Here is a 16,502-nt window from a genome sequence, read left to right as displayed (position 1 = left end):
ATTGTCCTCAAGATGTCGGGAAGCGGAGGAGTCATCACAGTCCCCTGCGAAGAGAAAGATGCGGTGTGCTCCCTTGAGCGTGCCTTCCAAGCTGCGTTAGTCAAGGACCCAGACAGCAAGAGCGGGAACCCTCTCGAGGCAGTTCCCAAGAAGAAGAAGACATCACCCACCTCAAGGCCTCAGGAGGCAGGCATCTCCAAAGGCGCTACGTCAGGATCTCCGCCCGTCCAAGGGGCGCCTCCCTCCGTCGCATAGGAAGGCACGCCCGGCGCCCTCCTCAGGCAAGGCTCGGGGGCTCTCTCCTGGAGGGCCTCTGACTTTGCCAAGATCACAAGGGAGGCGCTCGGGCACCACCTTGAGGCGTGCTTCGCGGCACGTTTCTCTCAGGAAGGCATGAGGCAAGGAGGGCCCAACCCTCAGGAGTTCATCACCAAGGTCATTCAGGAGCTGCAGGAATTAAGAGTCATGCGCGGCGATCGCTGCCTACCCGGCGTAGCTCCCCATCCAGGCGAGGATGGCGGGCTGCGCATCTGCATCGACTACCCAGGGCTCAACCGAGCAGCGTCTCAGGAGCATTTCTGGCCTTCGCACGTGGGACGCTGCGAGGGTCCACCACACAGCTATGTTTGCATGCCTTTCGGCCTGCCGAATGCGGCTGCTGCTCACCAGCACCTAATACGGAGCATTCTGGAGGCTCAGGAGGCCAGGCACCACGCGGTCCTGGCGGAGATGGAGATGGTCCTCGAAGAGCCGCTTGGACCCCCAGAGCCTCCTGAGGCTCAGGGCTCTGATGGCTCGTGAGGATCGGCTTCTTCACCGCACATCGTCAACTACCTCAACACCAGCTCTACAACGGTATCAGGTGACATCTTTCGAGTTGCATTTCAGCTGGGAGCACCCTCAGGGCTGCATTATTCCCAGGTCGCGTGGGTCTGTCCCTCGGGCTGCATCATCCCCAAGCCACTCGGGCCTGACCCAGTGGCATGTATCCTTCATGCATCCATCTAAGCTGATTTGCCTTTCATGCTTAACCCGCTTGTGACAATCGCCTGCTCGATTGACACCTACCTTTGGAGCCGCTTGCACTGGCACGACGCTTGCGCATGGGTCCATCCCTGCAGCGTTGACAAATCTGAGTGGTCGAGCTCTGGCCCGCGGAAGCCCCGCAAGCGTCACCTCACCAGGCCCTCAGTGCCCTCCCCGCTCACTCGGAGCAACCAATGGCTGGCCGGCAATCGTAATGGCAACCCTTGCTTCTCTCCTGTTGGTTTACAGGGTCTACGTGAGGAATAATGTAGGGGCGTCACGAGCTCTCTCTCCCTTACCCGTACGATCCGCTCACGCATTAAAAGGGGGCTCCTGAGCATCGCGACTCAGGAGCTCTTACTGGCTCTCCAGCCCTCACCCCCTGGACTTGTCCACAGCATCGCGACCTGGCATACCAGCGGCGGTTGAGCTCGGTCGAGGGCCGGGACCTGAGACGTAGAGCACAAAGGAGAATGCGGAGAAGGGAGGAGAAGCTCGTGAATGCCTGACCCAGCTACATTCCAGCTGCCGACGTGCAAGTCCGGCATCTCGCGAAGCGACGGCCCCATGCTTTCGAGATAAGTCCCGCTCCTAGAATGGTAATTGATGCGGCGCCAAACCTCCACCTAATGCATCTCTATGACGGCAACGTTGCCTTCCTTTCTCGCCTTTTGGTGGCTGCTTGAGCGCTAAAGGGGACCTCCTGAGCATCGCGCCTCAGGGGCTCTTACTGGATCTCGGGCCACTCACCTCCTGGCCTTGACCACGGCACCGCGAACTGGCATACCAGCGACGGCTGAAGCCTGCCTGGGGACCGGGACCTGTCAGTGTAGAGCACTAGGTCGTCGCGAGGTTAGAAAGGAGGAACCAAGCCGGAACAGGACAAGCATTTGCATCACTTCTTAATAAGGATAAAACCAACAAAAGACACTGTCGACGCTTTACATGCCCCCACGGGGTATTTCCTTGATTCCTCGCAGGGAACAAAAGGTGCTAATCCCGAGGAGCCCTACCTAAACGCGCCTCCACGGCCGACGCCATCATCAACAGTGGGCCACGAGGGGCTGGCGCCAACCCCATCCAAATCAGCCGCGCCGGCGGCCTGATGCAGCTGCCTTGCTCTGGGCGCAACGTGAGCTCGGGGGCTCGTAGTTGTCGTCACTCGTCTCCGGAGTCACGAGAAGCTCAGGAGAGTCGCTGGACTCCCCAGCATCTCAACTACTGCCAGAGGAGCCGCTGGGGAAGTGGAGGGCAGGCCTAGCCCTTGCCACACCAACGTCCTGGCCGCCTCCTCTAGGGCAGCACTCTAGCCGGCGTCCTTCCATGCCGAAGACCTTGAAGAGCATCAGCGAGGCGCCGTCATATTCGAGATGAATCACGAGGGCACCTCCTGTTCGGCAGACCCGGGCGATCTCGCCCCAGCCCCGGGTCATGTAGACCTTGCCCGGAGCGACAACCTCAACCTCTGCTCCGGTCGCCGAGGTACCGCAGTTGGCGTGCTGAGACAGAGCTCGAGAGGCCCCCTCGGCGGCATCTCGAAGGCGAAGAAGGGAGGAAAGCTGATCCAGGAGCTTGGAGGCATGGGGGCGTGGAGCACAAACTCGCGAGAGGAGTCCGCGACATGGACTCCAGGAGCAACGACGCGCACCGCCGTGACTCGTCATCGTCGCCGACGGTGCAGTCAGCGCCGCTTGGTGTCTCATTCTCTAAGGCCCTCAGCCCGGGCATACAGAGGTAGAGGAAACCCAGGAGGTGGCCGCTTGTACCAGGGCCTCGACGTCTCCGGCCGAGCAACCTCGTCGTGGCGGCCGGGGACCGGCCATTTCTTCAGCGGGAGCGGGTCTGGCCCCTCTCGGGGGGCCTTTCCTTTCTCCTCGGCTGAGAGCCGGCGGATCGGTGCCATTGGCGACAAGATAGAGAAGGAGCAAGGAAGAAGGAGCGAGCAGAGCGAGAAGAGATGGATTGTGGGGGCTCATGCCTCTCCGTACTTATAATCCATAGGAGGCCAACCGTCGGCCTCCACGATCGCAGGTAATCATGACCCTTTTTGCATGTAGCAGGGACTCGTCAAATCGAGCAGTTGCCGAGGCAGCATGGGGAAGCGGAGATGCCCATGTCCAATCAACCGCCACGCGGCGATCAAGGCCGCAGGCTGTTGGGGCCCGCGGCGCTCCGCACTTGCCCCTTCGCTTCGCTGCTAAGCCAAGTCCGAGCGCGCCTTGGGCCCGGGGGCTACTGTCGGCGTTCTGGGAACAGGGGTCCCTAGACTTGCCTGACTGCGGCCTGCGGCGTGGCTCAAGCAGAGGCCCAGTACGGCCCGTCTACATCCACCTAAGCTGAAGACCCTCGCGAGGGGGCAAGCCTCGCGGGGCGGGTGACGCAAGGCTTCCTCAGGGACGGCCTCACCAGGCAGGCTCACGAGGAGGAGGAGAGATCAAGGCGAGGGGCACCTCGCGAGGTGCACATGACGCAAGCCATGACGATCAAGACCAGGCGGGCGCCAAGCGGGCGCCAGCCTGTGCAGTGTCCTCGTTTTCTCTTTGGTGTAAAGGGGGCAAGAGCAGGCACGGAGTACCAAGGCATCAAGCAAAGATTACCATTTCAGTGCAACGAGACCAAGACCAGCAGAGCGGCAGGACGGAGGTCACCGTGGAGCCCAAGACGGCATCATCGCCAGTGCCTTTGGCAGTCGAAGACCAACTTTAACCAGGATAACTTATACTGGTCGTTCCCCTTCAAAATGGCCGTTGTTGGCTCCCTTCCCGCTCAATATTTGGGAAGAGGACCAGGGCCTCTATATATAGGGCTAGTCACCACAGTAGATGGGGATCTCATCTCATCCAGAGACGATCGAATCCTTCCCAAGCAGAACACCGCACCAGCCCAAGAACACCTCTCGCGAGGCTGTTCTTCCTCTGTACTGTTCATCATCAGCCCCTGAGGCAATCCACCACACCACAAACTAGAGTAGGGTATTACACCACAACGGTGGCCCGAACTAGTATAAACCTTGTGTCCCTTGTGTTCATCGTGTAGCTTAGATTCACGGCGAGGCGTTGGGACGTGGATCGGTAGGGGGAAGATCTTCGCACGCACCCCAGAGTTTGAACCTTAAGGGTTTTACCGGAACCCAATATCCGACAGTACCTTGCTGCCAGACTTATGGCAAGGCACACATCAGGTCTGGTACACATCATAGCATACATGATAGAACCTATGGCTGAGGCATAGGGAATGACTTTTTTTTCTCTCCATCTTCTGCAGTGGTCGGGCTTTGAGTCTGACTCAACTTCACACGTTGTAACACAGGCAAGAACCCTTTCTTTGACTGATCCATTTTGAACTTCTTCAAAACTTTATCAAGGTATGTGCTTTGTGAAAGTCCTATTAAGCGGCTCGATCTATGTCTATATATCTTTACGCCCAATATATAAGCAGCTTCACCGAGGTCTTTCATTAAAAAATTCTTATTCAAGTATCCTTTTATGCTATCCAAAAATTCTAGATCATTTCCAATCAACAATATGTCATCCACATATAATATGAGAAATTCTACAGAGCTCCCACTCACTTTCTTGTAAATACAGGCTTTTCCGTAAGTATGTATAAAACCATATGCTTTGATCACCTCATCAAAGCGTGTATTCCAACTCCGAGATGCTTGCACCAGTCCACAGATGGATCCCTGGAGCTTGCACACTTTGTTAGCACCTTTAGGATCAACAAAACCTTCTAGTTGCATCATATACAACTCTTCTTTAAGAAATCCATTAAGGAATGTAGTTTTGACGTCCATTTTCCAGATTTCATAATTATAAAATGTGGCAATTGCTAACATGATTCGGAATTACTTAAGCATCGCTACGGGTGAGAAAGTATTATCGTAGTCAACTCCTTGAACTTGTCGAAAACCTTTTGCGACAAGTCGATCATTGTAGATAGTAACATTACCATCAGCGTCAGTCTTCTTCTTGAAGATCCATTTATTCTCAATGGCTTGCCGACCAGCGGGCAAGTCCTCCAAAGTCCACGCTTTGTTCTCATACATGGATCATATCTCAGATTTCATGGCCTCAAGCCATTTATCAGAATCTAGGCTCATCATAGCTTCTTCATAGTTCGTAGGTTCGCCTTGGTCTAATAACATGACTTCAAGAACAGGATTACCGTACCACTCTGGTGCGGATCATGCTCTGTTCGACCTACGAGGTTCAGTAGTAACTTGATCTGAAGTTTCATGATCATTATCGTTTGCTCCTCTCTAGTTGGTGTAGGCATCATGGGAACAGTTCTCTGTGATGTGCTACTTTCCAATTTGAGAGAAGGTACAATTAAATCATCAAGTTCTAGTTTCCTTCCACTCGCTTCTTTTGATAGAAACTACTTCTCTAGAAAGGTTCTATTCTTGGCAACAAAGATCTTGCCTTCGGATCTATGGTAGAAGGTGTACCCAATTGTTTTCTTAGGGTATCCTATGAAGACACACTTCTTCGATTTGGGTTCGAGTTTATCAGGATGAAGCCTTTTGACATAAGTGTCGCAACCCCAAACTTTAAGAAACAACAGCTTAGGTTTCTTGCCAAACCACAGTTCATACGGTGTCGTATCAACAGATTTAGACAGTGCCTTACTTAACATGAATAATGTGTCTGTCTCTAATGCATAACCCCAAAACAATAGTGGTAAATCGGTAAGAGACATCATAGATTGCACCATATCTAATAAAGTACGGTTACGATGTTCGGACACACCATTACGCTATGGTGTTCTAGGTGGTGTGAGTTGTGAAACAATTCCACATTGTTTTAAATGAAGGCCAAACTCGTAACTCAAATATTCACCTCCGTGATCAGATCGTAGAAACTTTTATTTCTTGTTATGATGATTCTCCACTTCACCCTGAAATTATTTAAACTTTTCGAATGTTTCCGATTTGTGTTTCATCAAGTAGATTTACCCATACCTACTCAAATCATCTGTGAAGGTCAGAAAATAATGATACTCGCCGCGTGCTTCAACACTCATCGGTCCGCATACATCAGTATGTATTATTTCCAATAAGTCATAAGCTCACTCCATTGTTCCGGAGAATGGAGTTTTAGTCATCTTGCCCATGAGGCATGGTTCGCAAGTATCAAATGATTCATAATCAAGTGATTCCAAAAGTCCATCTGCATGGAGTTTCTTCATGTGCTTTATACCAATATGACCTAAATGGGAGTGCCACAAGTATGTTGCACTATCATTATCAATTTTGCATCTTTTGGCATCAATATTATGAATATGTGTATCACTACGATCGAGATTCAACAAGAATAGACAACTCATCAAGGGTGCATGACCATAAAAGATATTACTTATATAAATAGAACAGCCATTATTCTATGATTTAAATGAATAATCGTCTCGCAATAAACCAGATCCATACATAATGTCCATGCTCAAAGCGGGCACCAAATAACAATTATTGAGGTCTAAAACTAATCCAAAGGTAGTTGTAGAGGCACTACAAAAAAATATGCTTCCGTGATGATACGTGTTTATCACAGTAGGTCGTGTTTTTTGTCATGCATGTACATCCATGACGATTTTATGACAGAATCAAGATAGTCATACTTGTGCTGTCATAGAAGTGTTCCATGACATTACCAAAATTATCATCACGGAAGTGTCCACTTCCATGATGATAAATTGCGCGTCACAGAAGTGCTTTCTTCAAGGGTGACCGACACCTGGCATCCACCGTAACGGAACGCCGTTAAGCTATCTGGTCCGGTTTTGGATCCGATAACCCGTTAACAGCCCCGACCAATGGGGATTTTCCACGTGTAAAATCATCATTGGCTGGAGGAAACACATGTCGGCTCACCGTTGGGATAGATGTCATCCACTCATTGGACCGAAGGCGCCTATGATACGGCGACACGTGGCACAGCCCAACAGAGGCCCATTCCCGTGAGAAGGTCGGCCCGTTTGACTGGGTCAAAAGGTGGTGGGCCGGCCCACAGAAAGCCTGTTAACGGCATGTTCGCATATAGCCCACTTACAGCCCACTAACCCAGGGCCCGTTACGACCTCTCTGAATTAGGCCCAGTAGCGTCATCTGGGCCGTCCAATATGATTCCAGCCCGTTTTAACTTCCGGCCCATGTGTGGCCCATGACTTTTTTCGTCCCATATGAGGCCCTTTGTAACTCTTGGCCCATTATCGGCCCGTGGTCAAACTGGCCCGTAATGAACAGTGTATCACTTTATACCCATTAACAACCTGTTATTCCATTGGGCCGTTTCCAGCCCAAGTTATCTTTCAGCCTTCTCAGGGCCCATTCATTCTTGGGCTCATTTGCAGCATTCGGTTACATACGGCCCGTTACTGTCATTTTCTGCTTGTGGGCCAAATTCAGCCCGTCGTTACAATTGGCCCGTTTGCGGACTGTTAATACATTGAGCCGTTTTCATGTCAAAAAAACCCGTTGGGCTGTTTTCATAGAGTTATCAAATACGGCCTATTAACGGCTCGTTATGGTCCATGAATAGTACGTCCCATGATTGGCGAAATGATGATACGCCCCGTAGAAGGCCCATGGATCCTACTGCCCGTATGAGGCCTATGGATAGTACGGCCCGTAGAAGGCCCATGGATTGTACGGCCCGTAGAAGGCCCATGGACCCTACGGCCCATAGAAGGCCCATGAATCCTAAGGCCCGTATATAAGGCCAATGGATCCTACGGCCTTTATAGAAGGCCAATGGATCCTACGGCTGGAAAAAGGCCCATGGATCATACGGCCTACAGGAGGCCCGTGGTTACAACAGTCCGTGTGTTGCCATGACTATTTTAGCCTAGTTACCAAAAATAGGCTATTCTGGCCACTAGAAAACACAGAAAAAGAACTGCAGTGACTACAAGCAAACAACTAAACAAGACAATAAGGAAATAAATAAGCAAGCAATTAATGCTAGCCTATTACCGCTATTACACATATTACATCCACTGGGCATCAAAGTTCGCTAGTAGTGCAAATATAGGGAACAAAGCAGCATATTACATACACTAGCCGTCAAAATTGGCCACCAGTGCAAATAAATGCGGCAGCAAAACAAGAGCATAACTGAAACAACTTCAGAAGAGCTCAAGAAACGTTATCCTGGGTATCCACCATGCTGGCAATAAGCTTAGCAAGCTTATTAGCTTTGTCCTGTTTGGCGCTAAAATTCTCAAACGCTTGCTCTTGCACCAGAAAGTATGCATCTGAATGCTCCAGGGACTTCTGCAGTCCTTCCACTTCTTGTTGCAGCACAACTGATCGATGTCTTTCAGCTTGTAGTTGAGACTCAAGAAACCGAACTGATTCAGACAGTGAGCTTGAATAGCTTGTGCAAGCGGTAGTGGCCAGTAACTTGAACACTAATCCAAGACAGGACTTTGGGGTTGTCTCACTGTCTTCAAGATAGTCTTCCTTAGCTGTTTTATCAGCTTTGTTGGAGATCAACAAGGAGGTGTCACTATCCTAAACCTTATCCGCATTACTTCCTTTACCATTGCTTAATAAGGCACTCTTCCCCAATATTCTAACAGCATTCTAAAAGAAGAAACAAGCAGACACATAACAAGTTTAGCATGTACTAGTTTATGAAACTCATCTCGGTGAACCAGTTCATTAGTAAGGTGGGCAGGATTAAACTACCAAGTCTTCTATTGCCAAGTACTAGTACATAATAAAAGCATCAAACAAACATATATCTATGTCCTATGGTCACTGCATTGTCTTGCCAAATAAAAATAGAGACACAGTACAAATCATATCAGTTCAAGACAAAGCAGCAGTGAAAGAATACAAAGCGTGGGAAACTACATGGCACAACAAGATTTCAGATGGGTACCACGAGTCTACATGTACAACAACACTATTGGCTCTGTTGTGATGCTAGTAATGTGCATGATATGAAAGTCAACTGTATACACAATTGAAATTGAAATCAACAGAGCTATTGATAAGAGCAAACCTGTTAAAGAAACATGCGTGAACATACCTGCTGTGTGATGTCTACTACACAACCTTCTTCTTGTAGACGTTGTTGGGCCTCCAAGTGCAGAGGTTTGTAGGACAGTAGCAAATTTCCCTCAAGTGGATGACCTAAGGTTTATCAATCCGTGGGAGGCGTAATATGAAGATGGTCTCTCTCAAACAACCATGCAACCAAATAACAAAGAGTCTCTTGTGTCCCCAACACACCCAATACAATGATAAATTGTATAGGTGCACTAGTTCGGTGAAGAGATGGTGATACAAGTGCGATATGGATGGTAGATATAGGTTTTTGTAATCTAAAAATATAAAAACAGCAAGGTAACAAGTCATAAAAGTGAGCGTAAACGGTATTGCAATGGCAGGAAACAAGGCATAGGGTTCATACTTTCACTAGTGCAAGTCCTCTCAACAATAATAACATACTTGGATCATATAACTATCCCTCAAAATGCAACAAAGAGTCACTCCAAAGCCACTAATAGCAGAGAACAAACGAAGAGATTATGGTAGGGTACGAAACCACCTCAAAGTTATCCTTTCTGTTCTATCTATTCAAGAGTCCGTAGTAAAATAACATGAAGCTATTCTTTCCGTTCATTCTATCATAGTGTTCATACTAGAATAACACCTTATGACACAAATCAACCAAAACCCTAATGTCACCTAGATATTCCATTGTCACCTCAAGTATCCGTGGGCATGATTATACGATATGCATCACACAATCTCAGATTCATCTATTCAACCAACACAAAGTACTTCAAAGAGTGCCCCAAAGTTTCTACCGGAGAGTCAAGATGAAAACGTGTGCCAACCCCTATGCATGGTTCATGGGCAGAACTCGCAAGTTGATCACCAAAACATACATCAAGTGGATCACGTGATATCCCATTGTCACCACAGATAAGCACGGCAAGACATACATCAAATGTTCTCAAATCCTTCAAGACTCAATCCGACAAGATAACTTCAAAGGGAAAACTCAATTCATCACAAGAGAGTAGAGGGGGGAGAAACATCATAAGATCCAACTACAGTAGCAAAGCTCGCGATACCTCAAGATTGTGCCATGGAGAGAACAGGAGAGAGAGAGAGAGAGAGAGATCAAACACATAGCTACTAGTACATACCCTCATCCCCGAGGGTGAACTACTCCCTCCTCGTCATGGATAGCGCCGGGATGATGAAGATGGCCACTGGTGATGGGTTCCCCCTCCGGCAGGGTGCCGGAACGGGCTCCCGAGAGGTTTTTGGTGGCTACACAGGCTTGTGGAGGCGGAACTCCCGATCTATCTTCGTCTTCGATGTTTTTAGGGTACGTGGACTTATATAGGCGAAAGAAGTCGGTCGGGGGAGCCTCGAGGGGCCCAGGAGACAGGGGGCGCCCCCAGGGGGTGGGCGTGCCCTCCTATCTCCCGACTTCCTCGAGCCTTCCCTTGCTTGAACTCCAAGTCTCCCGGATCATATCCTTTCCAAAAATCACGCTCCCGAAGGTTTCATTCCGTTTGGACTCCGTTTGATATTCCTTTTCTTCGAAATACTGAAACAGGCAATAAAACAGCAATATGGGCTGGGCCTCCGGTTAATAAGTTAGTCCCAAAAGTAATATAAAAGTGTATAATAAAGCTCGTAATCATTCAAAATAGATAATAAAATAGCATGTATGCTTCATAAATTATAGATACGTTGGAGACGTATCAGCATCCCCAAGCTTAATTCCTGCTCGTCCTCGAGTAGGTAAATGATAAAAGAAAGAATTTATGAAGTGTGAATGCTAGCAGGCGCACAAGTTTGATCAATGATAATTTCAATCACCTTTTCTAGCATGATTATGTGTCATAACAGTGGTTCATCTCATAAAACTTCTCACAAATAAGCAACAAGCAATTCACATATTAAAGCATAGACCATAAACTTTCTTGAAAACTAGCAAATTATGTTCTCAGTCATCAAACAATTGCAATTCATCTTATTTTCAGGAAGGGTCTATGTCAGAGCTTTGATGTAGCAAACTTCACATACTCAACTATCATATAGTCTTCTACAATTGCTAACACTCACGCAATACTAATGGTTATGGAGTTTCAATCGGACACTGAGAAAGATAGGGGCTTATAGTGTTGCCACCCAACGCATTCACCTTTGGGTGATGTCAACAATAATAGTTCATGCTAACTTACATCCAATTGGATATATATATCAGGATCTTCCCAACACGAGGTGCTTGCCAAAGGATAAAATGAAAAAGGGAAAGGTGAAGATCACCTTGACTCTTGCATAAAAGTAAAAGCTAGGCCCTTCGTAGAGGGAAGCAGAGTTGTCATGCGCTTTTATGGTTGGATGCACAAAATCTTAATGCAAAATAATGTCACTTTATATTGCCACTTGTATATGGACCTTTATTATGCAGTCCGTCGCTTTTATTGCTTCCATAACAAGATCGTATAAAGCTTATTTTCTTCACACTAATAGATCATACATATTTAGAGAGCAATTTTTATTGCTTGCACCGATGACAACTTACTTGAAGGATCTTACTCAATCCATAGGTAGGTATAGTGGACTCTCATGGCAAAACTGGGTTTAAGGATATTTGGAAGCACAAGTAGTATCTCTACTTGGTGCATGGAATTTTGCTAGCATGAGGGGGAAAGGCAGGCTCAACATGTTTGAATGATCCATGACAATATACTTTAGCTGAGATGTGAGAAAACATAACCCATTATGTTGTCTTCCTTGTCCAACATCAACTCTTTAGCATGTCATACTTAATGAGTGCTCACAATTATAAAAGATGTCTAGATAGTATATTTATATGTGAAATCTCTCTTCCTTCAATATTCTTTCATGAACTGTTCTAATGACCAATACAATGCTTGCTAACCTTCAATAAATTTACAACCTCTACTTCTTAGATGTGAAGTCATTACTCCCCATGGGATAAGAAAATGAGACATATATAATTTCAGATTTATGACATTCAACTCATTTAACCATTTACTCATAGGATATAAGTGAAGCACACGAGTAAATGACAAACTACTCCAAAAAGATACGAGTAAAGATCAATGAGTAGCTAAATAATTATGTAGCTATATGAAGACTCTCTCTCATTTAAAAATTTCAGATCTTAAGTACTTTATTCAAACAGCAAGCAAAGCAAGATAACATGACATTGCAAGGATAGCACAACTCATGTGAAGAAGCAAAAACTTAGGCTCAATCGATACTAACTGATAGTTGTTGAGGAAGAAAGGTGGGATGCCTACCGGGGCATCCCCAAGCTTAGATGCTTGAGACTTCTTGAAATATTATCTTGGGGTGCCTTGGGCATCCCCAAGCTTGAGATTTTGTGTCTCCTTAATTCCTCTCATATCATGGTTTCTCTATTTCTCAAAAACTTCATCCACATAAAACTCAACAAGAACTCGTGAGATAGGTTAGTATAAACCAATGCAAAACCTTATCATTTTTTACTGTAACAAATCACTAAAATTATTATTAAGCATTGCATACTAAATGCCTCTGCATATTTAATACTCCTATCCTCAAATAGAATCATTAAACAAGCAAACATATGCAAACATAACAGGAATCTGCCAAAACAGTACAGTCTGTAAAGAATGCAAGATTCATCATACTTCCCTAACTCCAAAAATTATGAGAAAAATTCTAAGCTGTAGAAGATTTATCATATCTCAATATGCAAAAAAATTCAACATTATACCATTCTCTGACTTTTCTAGGGAATTTTTGCAACAGCGATAAACTTTCTGTTTTCAAACAGCAACATGTATACTAGCAAAATAAGCATGGTAAAGGCTATCCTTGACATTTTTATGAAACTAAAGATGCAAAACATTATTCTAAATAAAAGCAAGCAAATACTAACAAGAGAAAATGACTCTCCAAGCAAAACACATATCATGTGGTGAATAAAAATATAGCTCCAAGTAAAGTTACCGATGAACGAAGACGAAAGAGGGGATGCCATCCGGGGCATCCCCAAGATTAGGCTCTTGGTTGTCCTTGAATATTACCTTGGGGTGCCTTGGGCATCCCCAAGCTTAGGCTCTTGCCACTCCTTATTCCATAGTCCATCGAATCTTTACCCAAAACATGAAAACTTCACAACACAAAACTCAACAGAAAACTCGTAAGCTCCGTTAGTATAAGAAAATAAAACCACCACTTAGGTACTGCAATGAACTCATTATAAATTCATATTGGTGTAATATCTACTGTATTACAACTTATATATGGTTCATACCCTCTGATACTACTCATAGATTCATCAAAATAAGCAAACAACACATAGAAAACAGAATCTGTCAAAAATAGAACAGTCTGTAGTAATCTGTATCAAACGTATACTTATGGAACTTCAAAAATCCTACCAAATTAGGAAGTCCTAAGAAATTTGTGTACCAATCCGTAGCAAAAAGAATCATATCGGAAGCGCGTCTATGTGAATTAACAAAACTAATTTACTGGGTGAAAAAGTTTCTGATTCTCAGCAGGATCAACACAACTATCACCGTGAGCTATCCTAAAGGTCTTACTTGGCACTTTATTGAAACAAAAGCTATAAAACATGATTAATACAGTAGCATAATCATGTGAACACACAAAAACAGTAAGGATAAATATTGGGTTGTCTCCCAACAAGCGCTTTTCTTTAATGCCTTTCTAGCTAGGCATGATGATGACAATGATGCTCACATAAAAGATAAGAATTGAAACACAACGGGAGCATCATGAAGCATATTACTAGCACATTTAAGTCTAACCCACTTCCTATGCATAGGGATTTTGTGATCAAACAACTTATGGGAACAATAATCAACTAGCATAGGAAGGCAAAACAAGCATAAGTTCAAAACTTGAAGCACATAGAGAGGAAACTTGACATTATTGCAATTACTACAAGCATATGTTCCTCCCTCATAATAATTTTCAGTAGCATCTTGAATGAATTCAATAATATAACCAGCACCTAAATCATTCTTTTCATGATCTACTTGCATAGAAATTTTACTACTCTCCACATAAACAAAATTCTTCTTATTCGGAATAGTGGGAGTAAACTCAACAAAATAGTCATCATGTGAGGCATAATCCAATTGAAAACTAAAATCATGCTGACAAGTTTTATAAATATAATCATCACTACTTTTTATAGCATAAGTTTCATCACAATAATCATCATAAGTAGCAACTTCATTCTCATAATCAATTGGAACCTCTTCCGAAATAGTGGAATCATCACTAAATAAAGTTGACACTCTTCCAAATCCACTTTCATTATTATCAATAATATTCAACATCCTCCAAAATAGTGGGATCATTACTTCCTAAAGTTGACACTCTTCCAAACCCACTTTCATCAATATAATCATCATAAATAGGAGGCATGCTTTCATCATAATTAATATTCTCATCAAAAGTTGGGGGACTAAACATATCATCTTCATTAATCATCATAAATAGGAGGCATGCTTTCATCATAATTAATATTCTCATCAAAACTTGGGGGACTAAACATATCATCTTCATCAAACATAGCATCCCCAAGCTTGTGGCTTTGCATATCATTAGCATCATGGATATCCAAGGAATTCATACTAACAACATTGCAATCATGATCATCATACAAAGATCTAGTACCAAGTATTTTAATGCATTCTTCTTCTAGCAATTGAGCACAATTTTCCTTTTCATCATACTTACGAAAGATATTAAAAAGATGAAGCGTATGAGACAAAATCAATTCCATTTTTTTTGTAGTTTTCTTTTATAGACTAAACTAGTGATAAAACAAGAAACAAAAAGATTCGATTGCAAGATCTAAAGATATACCTTCAAGCACTCACCTCCCCGGCAACGGCGCCAGAAAAGAGCTTGATGTCTACTACACAACCTTCTTCTTGTAGACATTGTTGGGCCTCCAAGTGCAGAGGTTTGTAGGACAGTAGCAAATTTCTCTCAAGTGGATGACCTAAGGTTTATCAATCCGTGGGAGGCGTAGGATGAATATGGTCTCTCTCAAACAACCCTGCAACCAAATAACAAAGAGTCTCGTTTGTCCCCAACACACCCAATACAATGGTAAATTGTATAGGTGCACTGGTTCGGCGAAGAGATGGTGATACAAGTGCAATATGGATGGTAGATATAGGTTTTTGTAATCTGAAAATATAAAAACAGCAAGGTAACAAGTGATAAAAGTGAGCGTAAACGGTATTGCAATGGTAGGAAACAAGGCATAGGATTCATACTTTCACTAGTGCAAGTTCTCTCAACAATAATAACATATTTGGATCATATAAATATCCCTCAACATGCAACAAAGAGTCACTCCAAAGCCACTAATAGCGGAGAACAAATGAAGAGATTATGGTAGGGTATGAAACCACCTCAAAGTTATCCTTTCTGTTCTATCTATTCAAGAGTCCGTAGTAAAATAACATGAAGCTATTCTTTCTGTTCAATCTATCATAGAGTTCATACTAGAATAACACCTTAAGACACAAATCAACCAAAACCCTAATGTCACCTAGATACTCCATTGTCACCTCAAGTATCCGTGGGCATGATTATACGAAATGCATCACACAATCTCAGATTCATCTATTCAACCAACATAAAGTACTTTAAAGAGTGCCCCAAAGTTTCTACCGGAGAGTCAAGATGAAAACGTGTGCCAACCCCTATGCATAGGTTCATGGGAGGAACCCGCAAGTTGATCACCAAAACATACATCAAGTGGATCACGTGATATCCCATTGTCACCAAAGATAAGCACGGCAAGACATACATCAAGTGTTCTCAAATCCTTAAAGACTCAATCCGACAAGATAACTTCAAAGGGAAAACTCAATTCATCACAAGAGAGTATAGGGGGGAGAAACATCATAAGATCCAACTATAATAGCAAAGCTCGCGACACATCAAGATCGTGCCATAGTGAGAACACGGAGAGAGAGAGAGAGATCAAACACATAGCTACTGGTACATACCCTCAGCCCCGATGGTGAACTACTCCCTCTTCATCATGGATAGCGACGAGATGATGAAGATGGCCACCGGTGATGGGTTCCCCCTCCGGTAGGGTGCCGGAACAGGCTCCTGACAGGTTTTTGGTGTCTACAGAGGCTTGCGGCGGCGGAACTCCCGATCTATCTTCGTCTTCGATGTTTTTAGGGTACGTGGACTTATATAGGCGAAAGAAGTCGGTCGGGGGAGCCTCGAGGGGCCCAGGAGACAGGGGGCACGCCCAGGGGGTGCGCGCGCCCTCCTATCTCCTGGCTTCCTCGAGCATTCCCTTGCTTGAACTCCAAGTCTCCCGGGTCATATCCTTTCCAAAAATCACGTTCCCGAAGGTTTCATTCCGTTTGGACTCCGTTTGATATTCCTTTTCTTCGGAATACTGAAACAGGCAATA

The sequence above is a fragment of the Triticum aestivum genome, chromosome 4B (genome assembly GCF_018294505.1).
Source record: "Triticum aestivum cultivar Chinese Spring chromosome 4B, IWGSC CS RefSeq v2.1, whole genome shotgun sequence".
Lineage (NCBI taxonomy): Eukaryota > Viridiplantae > Streptophyta > Magnoliopsida > Poales > Poaceae > Triticum > Triticum aestivum.
This window is presented reverse-complemented; position numbering follows the sequence as displayed.